The 13,202-nt window shown below is 38.7% G+C and overlaps 1 pseudogene; it reads left to right on the top strand.

Annotated features, from left to right (window-relative positions):
• The first annotated feature begins 4,502 nt into the window (after positions 1 to 4,502).
• On the top strand, positions 4,503 to 4,824 carry LOC129078428 (60S ribosomal protein L36a-like; annotated as a pseudogene).
• The last annotated feature ends 8,378 nt before the right edge of the window (positions 4,825 to 13,202 follow it).

The following is a 13,202-nucleotide window of genomic DNA, read 5'->3' as shown; positions in this document are numbered from 1 at the left end:
CTGGCCAAAGCAAGTGACATTGACAAGTCTGATGTCAAAGGGGTGGGAAATAGATTTCTCACACAGGAATGAATTCAGTAGAGACAGGCAGTGAGTATTTTAATCAATTTATGCATCCATACCATCTCATGCACGTCCCAAGCAACAGAGACTTATGAGGCTGCATAACCATACATTGGGGGGGAAAATCATTAGAAAGCAGAATGGCCCAGGCTGCAGAAAGACTTTCCTGATAAGATGCTCAGTGTAAAATACTTCAAGGTAAAGAAAGCTGATTCCTTGTAAGCAAACATGGTATTAACCTGTATAAAGGCAGCCTACAGCCATAGTTACTCAGAATAAGTAATTTTACCTGCAGAGTTGGTGCTGGGAATCTATCCTGGATTGGGATGTCAATGGGGAATTCTACTCAAGTGGATTACTGAGGGTTCTCTGCCTCTCTCTCCCTAGTATTCACATGTGCTTGCAGATGCTCTTCCTCGCTGCAGGGGTTTTACCTGGCTGGAATCCCAGTCTTTCCCCCTCCCATTTGTAAACCTACCCATTTATCTAAGAAGGGACCCTTAGCCCAGGACCCATTGTTTCCTACGAGGGTCACAGGTAGATATTAATAGGACCATGAAATAATATTTACAAGTAGGGCATGCTTTTGAGCAGATGGGACTTTTTAGTCATTAAAAAAAAGAAAGACTAATTTTCATCAAACTCAAAGTGATCTTGACCTGAGAAATGTTAAGAATCATTATTTAAAGGCCCAATTCAAATGCTATTTCAATTCCATGAAGCTGTCTATGATCCCTAACCTCTGCTTCTACCACCGTCACCCTTGGGCATCCCGTAGTTATTTCACCTATCCCAGAAAACCTCAACACTGCCTACCCTTTTTGAATAATTGAGGTATAAATTACATACAATAGAGAGCACAAATATTAACTGTATGTATTGTTCAGTGGATTTTTATACCTGTAGATACCCATATATCCAGCACCTGCAACAAGATAGCAAATATTTCCAGCTAACATACAGGCCCTATCATTCCCCCATCCTCATCAATGGCATTGGTGGGATTGATGCCTTCCCCTCAGCGCCCCAAAGGTGGCATTTATTATGACTCCTATTATAATGGAGTAACTATGCCAGTTTTTGAACATCTTATAAATGGAATCATACTTTTAACCTGGCTTTTTATTCAACACTGTATGAGCTTCATTCATTTCGTTGTATGTAATGGAAGTTCATTCCTTTAAATTACTAAGTAGTATTCCACTGTATAAATATTCCATAATTTTCTACTCTATTGCTGATTGACATTTGGGTAGTTTCCAATTTGGGTCTAAAAGTGTACATATTGAAAAATGGATGACAAGGCCCCCAGACCTCTTCCTCCACACAGTTCCTATTGCAGACCACTTGACTTCTAGCAACCCTACTGGACATAGAAGAATTTTCTCTGAGAAATATCACTATCATGAAATAGGTGATCTTATTATATATAGAAAACCCTAATGACTCCACCCCCCTCCAAAAAAGAAAACCTTTTAGATGTAATAAATAAATTCAGTGAAGTTGCAGAGTACAGAATCAGTGTATAAGAATTATACAAAATACACTAATAATAATATATGAGAAAGAGAAATTAAAACAATTTATAACTATATCAAAAAGAATAAAATATATAGAATAATTTAATCAAGCTGGAGAAAAACCCTCTACACTCAAAAATATAAGACATTAATGGAAGAAATTGAAGAAAACACAAATGAAAAGCTATCTTGTACCCATGAAAGAATTAATATTGCTAAAATGTCCATGCTACCTGAAGTGATCTACCGATTTAATGTGATCACTATCAAAATTCCAGTGACATTTTTTAACAGAAATAGAATAATCAAAGTATGTATGTAACCACAAAAGACTCTAAACAAAGTAAATCTTGAGAAAGAACAAAGCTGGAGGTATCACACATTCTGATTTTAAACTATTTTTAAAAGCTGTATTAATCAGCCCTGGATGGTGTGGCTCAGTGGATTGAGTGTCGGCCTGCAAACCAAAGGGTCTTCCGTTCAATTCCCAGGCACGGCGCGTACCTGGGTTGCAGACCAGGTCCCCAGAAGAGGGCATGCAAGAGGCAACCACACATTGGTGTTTCTCTCTCTTTCTCCCTTCCTTCCCCTCTCTAAAAATAAATAAAATAGTTTTTAAAATAAAAGCTATATTACCCAAAACAGTATGGTATTGGCATTTAAACAGACACACAGATAATGGAACAGAATAGAAAGCCAAAAAATGAACCCACACGTATATGATCAATTAATTCATGACAAAGGAGAAAGAATATAATGAAGACAGGATAGTCTCTTCAATAAGTTCTGCTGGTAAAAACTGGACAACCACATGCAAAAGAACTGAACTACTGGGTTGGCCAAAAAGTCTATATGATTTTTTTCCATAAAATAAAAGACACACTTTTCAATTTCACCAATAACTGTATTGATTTGGATATTTTGAGCACGTCGTCTGTCTCCCACTATTGGCTTCTAGTGGGTGGAGGCCGGGGTGCTGCTAAACATTTTCCAATCCATAAGACAGTCCCACAGCAAAGAATTATTTGGCCAAAATATCAATAATACCAAGAAACCTTTGCAAACCACTTTTGTCACGTTCAATCAGTCTCAATACCTTCTCCATACAGTGCACAAATCTTTTCCTGTGTTTCAGTTGCATTTTTACCTTTCTTGAAATAATAAAGCGTAATATGCTGAAAATGTTTCATATTTTCTTTTATCTTCAATATTAAAATGGCTGCATAAAAATTCACTGATTTTGATAATTTTTTTAATGCAAGCTGATAAGTCAAATCATTATGTGGTATACCATAAACTTGAACAGTGCTGTGTGTCATTTATATCTTAAAACTGGAGGGAAAAGATCTCAAATAAACCTTACTTCACACTTCAAGAAACTAGAAAAATAAGAAGAAATTAAGCCCAAAGTTAACAGAAGAAAGTTTCAAAATAACAAATATCAGAGGAAATAAATGAAAGAGACCAGAGAGTCAATGGGGGAAAAAATCAACAAAACTAAGAGCTGTTTTTTGGAAAAAAATAAAATTGACAAACCTTTAACTAGACTAAGAAAAGAAAGAAGACTCAGATAAAATCAGAAATGAAAGAAGAGACATTATAAATGATACTTCAGAAATACAAAAGATCATTAAAGGCTACTATAAACATATGCCACCAAAATAGATAACCTAGAAGAAATGGATAAATTCCTAGGAACATGCAACCTACCAACATGGAGTAGGAAGAAACAGAATATCTGAAAAGCTCAATGATAAATAAAGATATTAAATCAGTAAGCAAAAACCTCCCAACATTGAAAACCCAAGAACCATACAGCTTCACTGGTGAATTCTCCCTCAAATTTTAAAGGGGACTCAATGCTAATACTCCTGAAAACTCTTCCCAAAATGAAGAGGAGGGAACACTTCAAAACTCATTCCATAGGGTCAGCATTACCCCAGTACTAAAGCCAGATAAGGGCACTACAAGAAAACTATAAAGCAATATCCCTGATGAATATGCATGTAAAAATTACCAACAAAATATTAGCAAGCTGAATTCAAGAATGATCAAGTGGAATGTATCCCTGGGATACAAAGATGATCTAACATATTCAAAACCATAAATGTGAACTACCACGTTTAAAGAATAAAAAATAAAAATCACATGATTATCTCAATAGATTTTTTAAAAAAGCATTTGACAAAATATAACATCCTTTCATAATTAAAAAAAAAATACCTTCAATAGACTGGGTATAGAAGGAGCATACCTCAACATAACAAAGGCCATAGATGACAAACCCACAGCTAACATTACACTCACCAGTAAAAGGTTTTTCTCAAGAACGAGACAAAGATGCACACTTTTACCACTCTTATATAGTACCAGAAGTCCCAGTTAGAGCAATTAGTTAAGACAAAGAAGCAAAAGGCATCTAAATTGGAAAGGAGAAAGAAAAATACCCATTATTTGCAGATTATATGATCTTAGGTATAGAAAATCCTGGCTCAACCAAAAAAAAAAAAAATCTGTTGGAACTAATCAACAAATTCAGTAAGGTTGCAGGATATAAAGTCAATATACAGAGATCAGTTGCATTTCTATACACTAACAATGAAGCATCTGAAAAAAGAAAGAAAACTATCCCATTCACAATGCAACAAAAATAGTAACATGCCTAGGAATAAATTTAATCAAATGAAAGACCTGTACAACACAAAATGCAAAATTCTGTTGAAAGAAATTGAAGAAAGTATAAACAAATGGAAAGGCATTCCATATTCATGGAAGATATTGTTAAAATATCAATGCTAGCCAACATCTATAAATTCAAAGCAATTCCTATCAAAATACCAATAGCATTTTTCAAAGAAATAGAAAAAAAAATCTTAAAATTTTCATGGAGCTTTCCACACTAACAACACTCTTGCAAACATGGTGAATGTTCCTAAAGCCCACCAGACTTTCTGTAAGAAGTGTGGCAAGCATCAACTCCATAAAGTAACACAGTACAAGAAGAGCAAGGATTCTCTGCATGTGCAGAGTAAGTCACAATATGACAGGAAGCAGAGTGATTATGGTGGGCAGATTAAGCTGATTTTCCACAGAAAAGGCCAAAACTGCAAAGAGGATTACAATGAGGCTTGACTGTGTTGAGCCCAACTGCAGATCTAAGAGAATTTTGGCTATTAAGAGATGCAAGCATTTTGAACTGGGACGAGATAAGAAGAGAAAGGGCCAAGTGATCCAGTTCTAAGCTTCATATTTTGTTTTATTATATGACAGCACTATCCTGAGGATACGTTCAAAAAAATTACATGGAACCACAGAGCTTCTAATAGCCAAAGCTATCATGAGAAAGGAAAACAAAGCCATGAGCATCACACTTCCTGATTTCCAACTACACTACAAACCTGTGGGAATTAAAACAGTGTGGTGTTACCACTGGCATGAAAGAGACACATAGACTAGTGGAACAGAACAGAGGGCCCAGAATTAAACCCATGCCTACATGGTCAGCTAATATTTGACAAGCATGCCAAAAACACCTGGTAGGGAAAGGACATTCTCTCCAATAAGTGGTGTTGGGGAAACTGGATAATCACAAGTCAAAAAATGAAATCGGAACCTATCTTACACCACACACAAAAATTAACTCAAAATGGATCAAAGACTTGACATAATACCTAATACAATAAAGCTCCTAGAAAAAAAAAAAAGGGGAAAAAGAGCTCCTTGATGTTGCTCTTGGCAATGATTTCCAAGATATGACACCAAAGTACAAACAACAGAAGCAAAAAAAAAAAAAAAAAAAATCAACAAATGGAAATAATCTTAAAATTTCTGCAGAGCAAAAGAAACAATCAACAAAATAAAAAGACAACCTACAAAGTGAGAAAAAATATTTACATACCATGTATCAAATAAGGGGTCATTATCCAAAATATATAACAAAAAATCCAATTAAAAAAATGAGCAGAGGACCTGAATAGACACTTCTCCAACAAGGACATACATATGGCCAATAGATATATGAAAGGATGCTCAACATCACTAATTGTCAGAGGAATGCATATTAAAATCACAATGAGATATCACCTGATACCTGTCAGAATGGCTATCATCAATAGATTCACAAATAACAAGTTTTGGTGAGGATGTGGAGAAAAGGGAATCCTTGTGCACTGTTGGTGGGAATGCAGACTGGTGCAGCCACTGTGCAAAACAGTACTGAGTTTCCTCAAAAAATTAAAAATGGAACTGTCTTATGACCCAGCAATTCCACTTCTGGGGATTTATCCGAAGAAACCTGAAACACTAATTTGAAATAATATATGCATCCCTATATTCACTGCAGCATTATTTACTATAGCCAAGATATAGAAGCAATCCAAGTGCCCAGTAAGAGATGAGTGGATAAAAAAGTGGCGGTACATGTAGAGAGTGGAATATTACTTAGCTATAAAAATAAAATTTTACCATTTGCAAAAGTATGGACAGACCTAGAAGGTATTACACTCAGTGAAATAAGCGAGGCAGAGAAAGACAAATACCATATTATTTCACTTATATGTGGAATCTAAAGAACAAAATTAATGAACAAACAAAACTGAAACAAACTCAAAGACACAGAGAGTGGACTGGTGGTCGCCAGATGGGGACTGGATGAAAAAGGCAAAAGGATTAAGAAGTACAAATTGGTAGATATGAAACAGTCACAGGAATGTAAAGGACAGCACAGGGCATATAGTCCATAACATTGTGATAACTATGTATGGAACCTGGTGGGTACTATAAATATCAGGGGAAACACTTTATAAAGTATATAATTGTCTAACCACTGTGCGGTCCACCTGAAACCAATACAAAATAATATTGAAAATACACTGTAATTGTAAAACGGAGATAAAATAAATAAATAAGAAACGAGCAGAGGAACTGAATAGACCTTTTTTCTAAAGAAGGTATCCGAATGGCCAGTAGGCACATGAAAAGGTGCTGAACATCACTGATCCTCAGAGAAGCAAAAATCAAAACCACAATGAGATACCACCCCAGTCCTGTTAGAATGTTCATTTTCAAAAAGACAAGATATACCAACTGTTGGTGAGGATGTGAGTAAAGGAAATCCTTGTGCACTGTCCGTGGGACTGTAAACTGGTACAGCCACTACAGAAAACAGTATGGAGTTTCCTTTAAAAATTAAAAATAAAACTCACGTGATCCAGCAATTCCACTTATGGGTATTTATTCAAAGAAAACAAAATCACTATTTTGTGGTCATTGCAGCATTATCTACAATAGCCAAGCCATGGAAGCAACTTAAGTATCTATCGATGGATTTTTTTAAATGTGATACACAGATGCACACACACAAACGCAAATATTATTCAGCCATAAAAAAAAGGAAGGAGCTCTTGCCATTTACAACAACATGGATGAAACTTGAGGGCATTATGCTAAGTGAAATAAGCCAGACAGAGAAAGACAAATACTATATAATCTTACTTGTATGTGGCATCTAAAAAAAATTGAACTCATGGATTCCGAGAACAGACTGGTGCTTGCCAGGAGCTGGGGGGCAGGTGAAGGGCGGGGGTGGCAGGTGAGCGCACGCGTGCTGGTCACAAGGTCATAAGATGAGTAAGTCCTGGGGATGGAAAGTATAGCATGGTCATTAGTTAATGAAACTGTATTATATATTTGAAAGCTGCTAAGAAAGTAAACCTTAAAAGTTCTCATCACAAGAAAAAAATTTTATCTATATGAAATGACAGACATTAGCTAAACTTTCAGTGACAATCAATTCATAACATATACATATATGTATCGAATCATTATGTTGTACGCCCAAAACTAATACCACGTCATATGTCAATTACATCTCATGTAAAAAAATTTCCTTTCTTTGCCAATTTTGGGTTTAATGTGCTGTTCTTTTCAAGTTCTTAAGGTGGAAGTCAAGGTCATTGATTTGAAATTTTCCTTCTTTTCTAGTACAGGCATCTAGTGCTATAAATTTCCTCTTGTGTATTGTTCTAGTGGCACAAACTTGACATGTGCTTTCATTTTCATTCAGTTCAAGCTATTTTCTAAGTTTCTAAGGGGTTTTTCTTTTTATTCTTCTTTGATCTATGGGCTATTTATAAGTGTGTTATTTAGTTTCCAAATACTTGGGGATTTTTCAAGAATTTTCCTGTTATTGCTTTCTAATTTAATTCCATTGTGATCAGAGAATATCCTTTGTATGACTTAAATCCTTTTAAATGGATTGGGACTGGTTTTATGATCCAAAATATGGCCTATCTGGACTTTCTGCCTATTCGTACTGTCAACTATAAAAACATACCGTGGGAGCTTATGCCAAGTCAGAGTGCATAAACGATGGGCCCTCCACCACCCCCTCAGGCCACCGTGCCGGCCCCACACCCCCAGCAGGGGAAGAGGGCCGGCGCGCCCTCATGCTCACGGTGTGAATTCTGAACCTCCATACCGCCGAGGTTCTATACGATAGAGTGTGTCCCAGTAGCAAACTCCTAGCTACAGACATATCCACTTGTCCTCCCACTTTTTCCTGTCTTGCCCTTAAGTTTGACAGTCAGTTCCGCATACCTACAGTTCTCATTATCCACACTGGTGACAACACATTTCGCTACTGCAAGTAAACACAACACCCTTTCCCAGTCCCACTGGCTGGCACCCAAGAAAATGGAGAGGAATTCCTGATTGGAAGGTTTCTACTGTGGCTGTGAGTTCTTTATTGTCAATTCAGCAAATGTTGATCAAGCAAGAGTCTACCGTGTATGAGGCCTGGTTCTGAGCTTATGGTTTAATCTTGGGCCAATAAATGGAGATTGATGTGTACAGAGGAGGTCAGATTGGAGGGGAAGAGGAAGGAAAAAAGACCTAGTGATGATAAAAGAGGGGCCTAACTTCCATAAAAGGAAAAACCACATTCCCTCAAGAAGAACATAGCAGGGGTTGATTGCCTTTCTGTGTTTTGGGCCAGGGCAGGTCCCTGGGCAGATGGGGATTCTAAGTCTTCCCCCACAGACCCCCTCTTTGCTTTCATCACAATAAATAAAATTCTGCCCCAATTCTGACTGACCTCAAGATTATTCAATAGAATTGATACACAAAAAACAATCACTGCTAAGTTAACTTCTTAGCAAGCAGTCCCATGTCTTAGAAGTAGGACTGTTTATTTAGAAGCAGCCTTGTGCCAATACATGACAGTTCATGTGGCATTAGACTCTGAAGCTCAATTAGAGAAAGCACAGGGGTCTAGAAGGAGCACAGCACACTAGAAAAATCTTCATGCTTTATTTATAGGTCAGAACATCAGGTACTTAGCTGTCCCAGAACCAACACAGAATAATCTTTATTTCTCCCCATTTTCCATTATGCTTTTCTTCATGGTCTGGGGAGCAGGAAAGTCTTTAGCATGCCCAAGGGAATGGGGATCCCTATACATTCTAACAAGCCCTTTTATCTGATTGGAAAAGATGAAGTAGTGGAACACAATGTGTCCACAACGTCCTCTTGGAGTTTGGCTCTGGAGCCACGTGAGGAGGCCCGAGTATGCCCTGCTTCCTGAACGCCCTTTAGAAGGTGATCAAGATCTCCCTCCTGCCTGAGAACTGCTCACCAGAAGTCACCCTGGCTGATTCTCCTGTTTACTCTTCATGTAACCACTTCTCAAGAGCTAATAGATAAGAAGGCTTAAAGGCCTACCTTGGAGATCCTGTGGGTTCCATTCCAGACATTGCAATGAAGCGATTTGTAATCTCTGCTTGCAGAGGGTCTTGCCTTCAATTTGTAAAAAACACAGTATCTGTGAAGCACAATATTGCAGAGCTCAACAAAATGAGGTGTGCCTACACATCATCCAACTTCCCCTCTATCTGCAAAGTAGTCTGTGGGGGCAAAATAAGTTCCCCAGAATTCAAACAAAGCAGCTTGCGTGTTCTGGTCCAGAGAGATACTCATCATAACTGGATTTTGACAAGCCAGCTTCTAGTTTATTTCCTTCCCATTAGCAGAATAGTGAAGAACATCTTTGAACACCATGTTTCTATGTCAGATTTATAGATAAAAATGATAGCTATAACATGTTGATTTTAAAAATTGGCATGGCCTCTGTTATATGAAGGAAAATACATTATGGGAGTCAGAAAGTTTAGAAGATGGAGAAAGTTTGATAACAATAACTTATAAAGAACCACATTTCTTACAAAAATTTTGGTGATCATCCATCCATTGATACTGCTGATTTTGCTATAATATTTGTAGGCATGGGTTAACACATAAAATACCAGCATTGTAATGTTATCAGGACATGAAAAGGAAGCAGTCCTAGAAATAGGCCTCCCTTGTCTACCTAAGAACATTTCTTTTGATACATAAGAAGCTGTTAACAATGGTTCACGCCGGGGAACAACACTAGGAGTTTGGAGAAATGGGAGATCTAGGGAGGGAAATTTTTACTTTTCATTTTATAAACTTCTGAATTGCTGAATGGTGACCATAAATTACTTTTCTTACTAAAATAGCAATGAGGTAGAGCTGTAAGTTTTAAAATGGTGAAGACTTGCAAGTTAAATGAAAGCAGTAAGTTATATTCTTGTGAGAAGATCATGAATTATATTAATGTATATGCACACACATATTTTTACATGTAGAGTTACATATATGCCTAAAAGCACAAGAAGGCCTATAAAAATACACCGTGACTGGGTACCACGTTCCTCGAGGGCAACAGTAGGACGAGGAACCAGGTAGGATTCGACATTCTTCATTATTTGATTTTTCCTAAATACATTCATTGATGTGCTACTTGTACAATATTTAAATCAATAAAAAGGGGGCAATGTTGATAAAAGCCTTTTCCCCTCTTTGGAAGCTTCCCCACTTTCCAGGTAACAGCACCTGGGGGACTGCGCCCCTGTCCCGTCTTATCTGATTCTGGTCGGGTTTCTAGTCGCTGGACCCCCTCACCACCACCTGAGTCAAAGTCAGGGGTGGGCACATGACCCAAGGGAGGCCGATCAGTTTATCTCTTTTAGGAATTTGAACCATGAGCAGAAACACACGGGGACTAGAGGAATTTGTAAATGAGTCATCCAAAGGCTGCATCTTAAATGGTGTTATGTTTGTGAGGCTGTTAACCAGCAAGTTTCCTGGGCTCCTATCTTTCTGAGCATTGGTTTTTCCATTCTTCCTTTATGTGTCCTTCTAGTAAATTCCATTTTTAAAAGCAAATGAAGAGAGAGAATAACAAATTTATTGAAAACAGTAACAAATTCAGGATTGATCACACTGAGTCTCTGTTTCCTATAAGGCACTCAGGTGGAAATGTCTAATAAACTATTGGAAATGTGGGTTCGGAACTCAGTAGGGAATAAGGATTGGTGGCACAGATTCAAGAGGCATGAGAATTCTAGCCGAAGTACATGATCCAAGAGAGACAACAGAGTCAAGGATGGAAGTATGGGAAACACCATTTGAGGGGGTTGGGGAGCAAAGATATCAAACACTGTCGTGTATTTGTTCACCACGGCGGTAACGGGTGAGACCTGCCATACTCAGTCCTTCTGAGACCTTAAAGATGATTTCTCGTGCATACCTACCGACTTGGCATTGTCATGCGGATGCAATGTTACTGAACATGTATCATGCCTAGTCATTATCATATAATATATAGGCAGTGAAACCAGGTGACTGAGTAAGAAATTGTACCCAGGATAAGGTGTTATATCCAGATAGTGTAGACTATGTAAGGAGCTTTTGCAATGATTTAAGGTAAAATAATGTATGAGTTTCTCAGTGACCCTTTCGGCTGTCACCGTAACAACCCACATTCCATGACAGAGAATTGGGCTCTCAAGAGAAACAGGAGAGAACTTGATGTTTCCCTTCAGAGGTCCCATCCAAGACACTCTATATCTGGTAATACAGCATACATGGCAATTAACACTAGAAGAGGCCTCCAGTGGAGCAGAGGCCGCTGCCAAAATATGCCATATTAAATCAGAGGTCAACTGATATTCACCAAGCCCGGTCATTCTCAGTCTTAACTGCACATTAGAATCACCTGGGACATTAAAAAAAGTACTGGTGATTCATCCTGCCTCCCGAGATTCTGACTGAATTTGCCAGGGGTGTGACTTGAACCCTTTTTTTAATATTTTATTTATTTATATTTAGAGACCAAGAAAGGGAGGAAGAAAGGGAGAGAAACATCAATGTATGGTTGCCTCTCACGCCCCCTACTGGGGACCTGGCCCACAACCCAGGCATGTGCCCCGGCTGGGAATCCGACCGGCAACTCCTTGGTTCACAAGCTGGCATTCAATCCACTGAGCCACACCAGCCAGGGCTGACTTGGACTTTTAAAAGCTTCCCAGATGATCCTACTCTGCAACCAAAGTTTAGAAACTCTGAATGAACACATAAATATATTTTATGTGATATGCATTACAGTAGCCTGTACAGTGTATCTAAAATTTGAAATTATTTTCTAATAGTTAAAATTAGTCAAATTCATATACCCCAAATCATCCAGATTTGGGGCTTCTGTCGGAAGATCTGTAAACAGCAGGCTTGCATTCTCACTATTCAACTGTGCCGAGTTGCAGCCACCCCTGGTATAAGCATATTCTCTGCACTCCACAGTCCTCCCCGCCCTTCCCGCTATCGCCACAGCACAGGGCCAATGGCAGTTGCTGCTTATCATCCTGCTTGCACTGTGGGTTTTCTTACATCAGAAGAGCAGTGAAATGCTAGTGCTTGTCACTGTGTCTCCAGCAGAAGCAGGAAAGCAAAAGGCAGCCCAGGAGGACCATGGGTTCCATAGGGCCTGCTACTCATTTCCAGTGCCTGCCTGGCCCCTACAGCTTGTGGATGTGTGTCCTTGGTTTAAATCTATGTTTTCCCGACAGGAGCACCAAAATGCCCTGTATCCTATAGAGCAAAACTGCTAAGAAGTGACAGTTCCCACCTCTAATTATCTTAATAATTAGATGGCTCTCTAATATAAGAGAAAGCTACATAAAAACAGTAAGCAAAAAAAAAGGGGCATGCAAGGGCACGAGAAAGAGAGCTCCAGAATTGAGGAAATGCAGGAAAGTTGAAAAATTTGTATTCATTATATGGGACAAAGGGAGCTGGAGCCAAATCTGAGGTGCAAGGTACAGAAATGCCTAACCCGGAGAGGAAGGGGAAGGGGAAGGAAGGGAGAAGGGAAGGGAAGGGGAAAAGGACAGGAAGGGAATGGAAAAGGGAAGAGAAAAGAGAATAAGAAAAGTGAAGGGAAAGGAAATGAAAAGGGAAAGGAAGTAAAAAGGGAAGGGAAGGGAAGTGAAAAGAGAAGGGGAAACAGAAGGGAAGGGAAAACAGACTGCAAACTTAGGGGTGGATGGCAGCCTTGCTTCCTAGGGAGTTGGGAGTCAATTCAGCCAAGCTTGATTCTATTTTGAGAACCCCCTTTTATAAGGCCCAACATCGGCACGTGATACTCCTTTAGCCTCTGTGCATACTGTCCCCTCTGCCTGCTCTACTCCTTCCTCCCTGACCTCCTTTGCCCAGTCTTTGCCTCATGTCTCGGGTCTCATGGACTCACGCCCTCACCACCCC

The sequence above is a fragment of the Pteronotus mesoamericanus genome, unplaced genomic scaffold (genome assembly GCF_021234165.1).
Source record: "Pteronotus mesoamericanus isolate MK-2021 breed Mesoamerican mustached bat unplaced genomic scaffold, CSHL_Meso_final contig_73, whole genome shotgun sequence".
NCBI lineage: Eukaryota > Metazoa > Chordata > Mammalia > Chiroptera > Mormoopidae > Pteronotus > Pteronotus mesoamericanus.
Note: the sequence above shows the minus strand (reverse complement) of the source record. Positions and strands in the feature narration are given on the sequence as shown.